Consider the following 9200-nt stretch of genomic DNA (forward strand, 5'->3'; position numbering starts at 1 on the left):
ATCCAACACAGCTGATTCAAATGGCTAAATGACCTACTCAACATGTCTTGCTGTTCTCCAGAGGCCTGGTAATGAACTACTCATTTGATTCAGGTGTGTAGACCCAGGGTAAAACCTGCAGGACACCGGGCCTCGAGGCCTGGAGTTTGAGACCCCTGGTGTAGAGTCCTGCCCGTGTCCCTCAACAATAACATTTAACAATTAATCACAATTGTGCTAAATAAAACGATCTGACTTGCATCAGTCACATGACGTCCATTAACCAATGATCACCCACGATGGCAGAGTGCGCTGGTTAGGATCCAGGAACGAGTCTTCAAAGAGCACGCGCACACACAAATTAATTAAGTAGGGTATACAGTGTACACTATAGTCTGTAGCACACAGGAGTATTAGTTTATTATGTACACGTTGTGAAGTTGTCTTGTGGCAACTGATGAATTGAAAAAAACGAGGGTGCTGTGTGTTCAATGTGCAACAGCGCAACAAAACATTACCTGTCCTTTTATTAACTGAACAAATAGTGGTGGTCATTAGCCGCTAGCTAACTGGGTAAGGGTGTCATGGGTCTGTAGCTCTGTCCATCGTTTTTAGGGAACACTATCAGCAGCAGCAGCAGCAGCAGCAACCCCTCAACAGCAACACTATAACCCATCAGGTAAAGCACAGACTACGTTTGCTTTGCATTGTCCCCACCTGATGATAATGATATGTAGTATGATGCAATTCCATATTAGATTCTTAATGAATGTGGGTTGTTATTCGCCCTGGTTCTAGTTGCCCCTTTTTAATTTTAAACACCCGCCCCTTCAGACATCTCTGCACGGCTCTGCTCACCTCCTCCACTTGGACCTTCTGCAGGTGGAAGTGAACAAGAGTAAAGGGAGGGAAGGCATAAAGGAGGCCCTGAGGCCACAGATGTGCCATTGTATCTGTGCCTAAGGGAGATCATCCCTCCCTGCTGAGAAAAAATAAAGGGACCCCAGTTGTCTCTGTTGAGGTAAAGAGATCTGCTATTACCATGCCAAAATCACTCGGGATTTTGTTCACCACCTCTGGATGAAGTCTCCATTCTCCTGTGAGAGTACCCCACTTCCATATATTCTGAGTCAGCCTACTGAGGCAAAAGGAGCCCAAGCCCCCTTGTATGTTAATATAAGTTGCATGGTGGTTCCTCAGCTCTGACAGAAAAGACAGCCTGCAATTTCAAGGCATGTGCTGTGTCAGCCAGGGGCCCTGGGATCAACCGCTGACACCCTCGCCCTTGTGAAATGATCCCTTGCCAACCAAGGAGGCATCTGATGACCCAACCTGGTGACAAATGATTGGGACCAGAATGCTCTTTCCATATTGATTAGCCCTTCCCACCAATGGGGAGTTGCCTGCAACCTACACATCACAATAATCTGGTTTTCAGATGCTTCTGAACCAAAAGGCAAAGTCCCAGTCCAAAGAGATATTGCTGAATACGACAAGTGTTCAGAAGAGCCAGTGAGAATATGTATACTGTTGCTGCCATTAGCCCCATGTTGCAGAAGGTATGGGTATAACCTCTAGGTCACTCGTGACACCAACTAAATCTGGAACAATCAAGTCCTGAGGGTGGCATATCTCACAGGGGTTAGCAAGAAGGTCCCTCTCCCGGCATCCAGCCATGTGTATAAGAATTCTGTGGTTTGAATGGCCTTAAGTCTGCTTTTCCTCGTGTCTAGGTTCTCTAAGTCCTGTGGCACTGCTCCTCTGAAAGAGCATTCAAGCCAGCTGTCTGCATAAGTCTGACCAGTGATGGGCTTCAGAAGGCTTAAAATACTGCCTGAGCACTAAATCCTTCAGCTCAAGAACCACCGGTACTGAAGATAGGCAGGAAGACCCAACCCTGTCATTTTCAAAACAAGATTGCCACTGAGAAGACATTCTATATTTGTGCAGGGAGAAATCCAAGAACAATTTCAAAAACTGGAGATTAGTATGTAGGATCATTTGACCATGACAGCATTTTCACTTGTTTATCATAACTTTTTAAATCACACATTTCTGAGACTAATAACTACAAGAATAATGTTTAAAATGTTTCATCACCTTCATCTACTTTTTGCATTTGCCAGATGATGTTGTGATTGCTGCCTTTTACAATAGAGGATGCTGGAACACCCCGTACTTCCCACGGCCTTCCTACTTTGAAACTAGTGGCACAAGCCAATGTATGACCTTTTTTAAATTATTACATTATTATATATAGTAATATTTAATATATAGTAATTTATTTAGATCTGGTGACAATGCTATTAACAATAGTGAAATAATGTCTTTGCAATTTCATCGACATGATATAAATTTTCTTTTTCATTTACAGTTTCGATACAAAAAAGTCAGCAGTGCTGCTTTGCATTTACATTGTACAGGAAAGACATATTGGGGTTTGAGGCTTGCTACCTCTTGGTGGTCTACAAGCACACTTTTGGGCAAGGCACTGGTAATAGTGAGGACAGCTCAGTGGGATGAACTTGGACCTGAGTGTCACTGTAGGTGGTCTTAGTTCTACCAGAGAGCATTATCAGAAGAAAGAATAACTCAAAATAATCTGATTTCCCATACAGTACCTTCCAATCTTTGTTGATAATCTCAGCTGGTATGACAACATTTGTCTTTATTTCAAGTCACAAGTAGAGACCTGTACTGAGCCACTCTTGCCCATCTGTTACACATAAAATCAAATCAAATAAAAAAGAAAACTACCAGACAAAGTTGTCCTTAACCTTGTTGAATTTGTTGAACTTTATCAAATCACTTTTGTCAGTAATAAGAAAAGTATTACAGAAAAGAAAATATAGGATTGCTAAACCAATATGAACAGCTGTCACTGGCATGTACAGTACTCAGTTTGAACACAAACTAACATGAGGCTTAAAGAGAGACCCAAACTGCACTGACTGAATCAGGGCAAAAACAAACTGAAGAAACACCTGTGAGATGAGGTTCAGGGCACAGTAGCACCAACCCATAGCCGTTAGTGTTAGCTTAAATCAGCATCAATTTACTCTAAGAATTAAGCAAGGGGCCTCACATTGTATGACTGAATCAAAACACAGTTAGAGGCTACAGTGAACACCTTACAACAAATGAAAAGTCCACCTAAATTCGGTATAGACATCCAGATTAGCCTCCGTCTTTCCAGTTGTCTAATATGCACCACTGATAAACTGTTGCCTTAGAACAGAGTTAAATAGTAATACCAGGCACGTGCAGAGGGGGGGGCGGAAGGGGCTTGAGCACCCGCCCCTTTCCTGATGGGTGCCCAAAGTGCCCTTTTGTTGAGGCAATTTTTTAAAAAAAATTTTAATTATTTTTTTTTTAAATGTGTGTGTGCGTGTGGAGTCCTGTCTGTGCCCCTCAACAATAATATTTAACTATTAATCACATTTTTGCTAAATAAAAGGATCTGGCTTGCATCAGTCACATGATCACCATTAACCAATGATCGCCCTTGACGGCAGAACGCGCTGGTTACGAGCCGGGAACGAGCTCACAAAGTGCACGCGCATTTTTTGCGGTCCGGAGCTGTAGGAGAAACACAAATTAACTCAGAGACACAGACTGATGCGACAAAAACTGTAAGTAGGTGTACAGCGCACACTGTTGTCTAAAGCACACAGGAGTATTAGCTTATTACGTACACGTTGGTAAGCTGTCTTGTGGCAACTGACGAACTGAAACAAATGAGCGTGCTGTGTGTGCAACAGCGCGACAAACTTTACCTGTCCTTTTATTAACTGCACAAGTAGTGCTGGTCATAGCTGCTGGCTCACTGGGTAAGGCTGTCATGGGTCTGTAGCTCTGTCCACCGTTTTAGGGAACATATTTAGTTTTAAAGTAAGTTACAGGGCTTTTCCTGCCTTTCTGGAGGGATTATATTTCACTTAAAATGATCTAATATGCATGTCCACATAATAATGGATTATTATAATATTTTAAAAAACACGCTGTATTTTAAAGAACATACATTAAGAAACAGATTATATTAGATTTATATTTTAAATAAGACAAAATGCTGATTTTACAGCAGCAAAATTATTGTATCTCTACAGTTTAAAAATGTAATAAGCTTTCTGCCTGCACAGAGTGGATAGTGAAACAAATGGAATCATCATAAATACATTATTATACATTTATTACTTTTTTTTCCCTCATTGCTTTATTATTGTAGCTCTAGTAATAAATAATAAGGGAAGGATTCTGGATCAGCACCATGATGGAAAATGGTGCCTACAGTATATACAGTATTCTGAAGAAGGTCTAAAATGTCACTGTGTGTGCGTGCATGTGTGTGTTTTATGTATATGGATTTTTGAATTATTACTCATAATATAACATTGTCCAGACATGGCTGGTAAGGACATGAGGAGGAAACAGTAGGAGCTGTGTGAGGCTACTAAAGGCAGTGGATCCCTCAGCAGCTGGATTACAAAGAGCACAGGTAACATTAACACATGTACCAGTTGTTGGAGAGGTATTCCAGTATAAAAATAATAATAAGCACAACTGAAATGTTTTGCTTCTATAACATTTTTCTGTCATCATTTTATTATAGATTAAGTGTAAGAGTTGTTAAGTGTGGATAATTAAATAATTGTTTATTGCAATAGCAGTTTGTGCCTTGTTCTCAGATGGACAGCAAGTGGAGAGTGATAGATGAAATGAGGGGATGGAAGGAGGAAGAGAGGCAAAGAGTGATTCACAGGCAGGGTCTAGTTTATTTCTCAGTTTTTTGTTGCCTTATGGTTCCAAGCGCTGTCACCAATCTTTGCATTTTGTTATTATCTCATGACACTTGTTTAATCAGCTACCATCTCTCCTATGGACTTTTTACAGTCTACAGTGAGTCTCAGATCAACACAGCCCTGCCCTCCAGCACTATCAGCAGCAGGAGCAGCAGAAACCCCTCAACAGCAACATTGTACCCATCAGGTAAAACATAGGCTACGTTTGCTTTGCCTCACAACAGTGATATAGTATGATGCGATCCGATATTAGATTCTTGATGAATGTGTGTTGTTGTTATTCAGCCTGGTTCAATGTGCCCCTTTTTAGCTTTGAGCACCCGCCCCTATAAACGTCTCTGCACGGCCCTGAGTAATACAGACTCAATGCAGTCATTAGTATGAGGGGCCGTACAAGCCAAAATTCATTCTTTCACTCTCACACACATACATTCTTCTTTCACATACATATACTTTCACTCTCACATACATATACTTTCATTTATGCATTCCTACATTTTGCTCTCATTTACATGCATTCAATATGCATTTAATCTCACAAATAATATATGTATGTAAGAAGAGAATGCATACATGTCTGAAGAAAATATATGTATGCAAGAGAATAATGCTACCCGGGTGTTAGCTGGTCTAAAAAGTTCCCTCATCTCACTTTCCACCGTGCTGTGGGTAACACTGGGTGCAGTTGAGCCCGTCCCATCTCGATCAAGTGACGAGGACAACGATGTGACCTTTTCAGGAGATGATATATATATTTCTTAACACCCCAATAGCTTGCTGAAGAACTCAAGTTTCTTCTCCCCCCTCAATGCTGTCAGACACTTGAAAGTGATCCGCGCGTGCTTCTCAGCCAGTCACAGCGGTACAGACACCCAGCCTTCCGTTTCCACTATACTCTTTCATTCACATACATTATTCTCTTGCATACATATATTTTCTTCAGACATGTATGCATTCTCTTCTTACATACATATATTATTTGTGAGATTAAATGCATATTGAATGCATGTAAATGAGAGCAAAATGTAAGAATGCATAAATGAAAATCATGTATGTTAGAGTGAGAATTTGTAAATATGTACATTAAAATACATGTATAAGAGAGCACAATATTGCAATGTGTGTGTTAAATATGTGTAAACATGAGAATAAAAATATCTAAATATAAAAATTAAAATAAAACTATGTGAGAGTGAAAGTATATGTATGTGAAAGAAGAATGTATGTGTGTGAGAGTGAAAGAATGAATTTTGGCTTGTACGGCCCCTCATACATTTGTTTTGAATTTCTTCAGAATAAAGCAGCCTCTTACTGAACTTTACACACACACACACACACACACACACACACACATATATATACATATAATGACAATACTAGGTACAAGTACATAAATAAGGCAGCATTTTTTGGCAGCTTTCATTTTTCTTGTATTGCCGTTTTAAATTCTGCTTTGGTTTATTATTATTGTTGTTGTCATATTTTTAACAATACAAATGTTTCATTTGAAAGACATTATAGTGTATTGTGATACCCCTACATACAACATCAAAAGTCAGTGAAATCTACAAATGTAAAATCTGCATTTCACTAACTTCATTGTTTTCAATAAGCTGTATATATTAATGTAACAATAACTTGTGCACACATACTGTGTGTAGGTTGGACTCGTCAATAAGTCACATATTTGTCAAAAATAATGAGCTCTGACCTGCTGTGTTAACACTGATTTTGGTCCTGAGGTTACAGACAACAGGCATTACTGGATTATCCTTCATCAGGTAGGACAGGAGGGCATCAGGATTTGGGGAAACTTTATATACAGCTGATCCAGCTCTGAGAAGGCAGTCTTTTGGAGTTGATAAAGTACAGCTGTCGCTAACCTTAAAAGTAAATGAAAACGGCATTAAAAGACATTACAGGCCTTCAGCTGCTCAGTGATATACGCTGTACACACAAACCCGCTTAGGTCATTCCTGAAATTTGTCTTCTCACACTTCAGCTCTGACTCACTGAGAACTTTGAGTGCAGGTTTCACCGTACCACCAACAACCCCTCTGTGCCCTTCATCCAACCAGTGAATGGCTTTTCTCCAAAATGGAAATGTGCTTTAAAATAAAATTTTAAAAAAAATGCAAGCAACAAGAAAGGATGTCATGTGCATGTGTGATATATAAAACAAGTACACACAGGTTTACACATAATTCCTTTTAACCTGGGGTTAGGTGTATGGTTAATTGCATACTGCGAAAAATATGACTGCTGGTGGAAATCAGTAGTCACATTTTTCATTAAATGTACAACACTCATTAATTTTGACCTGAAAGACTGACATTTATTATAAACTCTACCTAGATTTTCAGATACCCTTCATGTGTAACTACAATTACCCATGCTTGCCTATAGTACGACAATCAGTCCTGCCAGGAATGGTTGATCATAACCTGTAGTCCCGATGGGAAAGGCTAGCGGATGGTGGACTAGAACCTCAGAAAATACACAATTAGACACTCACTCAATAGAATACACTCACACCAGGAGGACGGGAGGCTAGACAGGGAGGTTCCCCGCTTTACCCTAACACCGAACCACCAGTGGAAAGCTGCCCTGTGCAGGGTGTGTGAAACAGTGGTAGAGGAAGTTGCCAGTCACTTAGTTAAGGCATTTTTCTTAACACAGACCCCCAAGTGCAAAAAAGACTAAAACAACCAAAACTTTTTTCACATATGTCAAAAGGTTTGAACACAGTCACTTCAACTCTATGTTTTTAGACATCGGATGGTTTCACTTTTTTTCAAAACACTGACTGAAAGGAGTACTACAAAAAAAGAAGAGAAGATTGGCTTCATGTAGAGTGTTTTAAAAAAAGTGAACTGTGAAAGATTGAAAATTCACATAACTGCTTAAACTGAGGAAACCCAAACACTAGGTGATAACATTACATCACAAAGGAAAAGTGACGGGAAAATAGACAGAGACAGTGTCTATAGACACTGAACTGAGAAAGAAAGCATGTAAAAAGGCACTCAAAGAGCTGAAAAGACAAGAAAAAGAAGCAATGCAGCTGCTAAAATAGAAAGTACAAAACACCACAAATCATAGTTATATAGTTTGTCTTCTTCTCTAAGATCTGCATGGAAATTAATATTGAAATGTTTCTGATAGTACTATAAATAATTGGACCCAGAAAGATCAGAAGTGTCTTAATATTTTAATCTTACAGCATATAATACTCTCATACCTATCATTACATGGCATACCCATCCATCACAGGCTGGAGCCTATCACATTCGCCATAGAGCGCCCTGCAAATGCAACATATTTTATAAAAATGAATTACTTGAACTTACTTATTTTTAACTTTATTTGTCAGCAAATAATAGACATAAGGTATACAAATAGGGATGCCAATAGTAGTGTATTAAAACAGTCTCACAAACTCTGACTAACAGACTTTGGTGAAAAGATGTGAGTCCTCTCGACACATCTAACAGTTAACATTTCCCCACTAACATGATCACAATAGAAGTTATCGGATTTACCAGCTGAATGGTTTCATGTTAATATTACAATGCATTTTATAAAAAGAACAATATCGATTAACTACAGTGAATAACAAAAAATCCCTTAAATTTATAATCTTTGTTTTTCAGTCTGTAGTGGTCTAAGCTTCAGTCTTACTGAGCCAGAGGGGGGTGATCAGTCCGGGAAGGAGAGCTATAGTAGCCGTTCTTTATGGCCCAGCCAGAAAGTCTCAGCAAACAGGTTCATCTTTCCTGTGTTGTCACTGGGGAAGTTGTTTATGTGGTGGCAAGCAGATAAAGCTTTTTTCAGCATCCCAGCCAAAGTTTTCCTGGAGCTACAGGTGAGATAACAGGTGTAGGGATATCTGTGAGTGAGAATATAAATCCCATTTAAACGAGGATTATACATGTGTGTGTATCCCTAACAGTGTTGGTCAAGTTACTTGAAAAAAGTAATCAGTTACTAATTACTGATTACTTCCCCCAAAAAGTAATCCCGTTACTTTACTGATTACTTATTTTCAAAAGTAATCAATTACTTAGTTACTTAGTTACTTTTTAAAAACACGATTTACAACCTGAATAGGTGATAAAGCGATAGATCTTTCAGCCCAATTCTACTTTTTCTGCATAATTCATCATACAAAATGTAATCAAATGGAAAAGTCTCTTTTTAAAACTTGTTTTATTAGTTTTAATCTTTTAACTTTATGCATCAAGCAAAAATTAAATTATATGCAACATTCTCTGACTGGAAGAAATTTGTTTAACATTTAAACCTATTTTCTGCACATTCCAGCACATAAAATATTTTTTTGTGTTTACACTCACTCTTTCAAATAGATGCAAGTAAAACACAGCAGAAAATAAATAAAATCAAAGACTAGCGGTCCTGTTG

Source organism: Oreochromis niloticus, linkage group LG14, assembly GCF_001858045.2.
Source record: "Oreochromis niloticus isolate F11D_XX linkage group LG14, O_niloticus_UMD_NMBU, whole genome shotgun sequence".
Lineage (NCBI taxonomy): Eukaryota > Metazoa > Chordata > Actinopteri > Cichliformes > Cichlidae > Oreochromis > Oreochromis niloticus.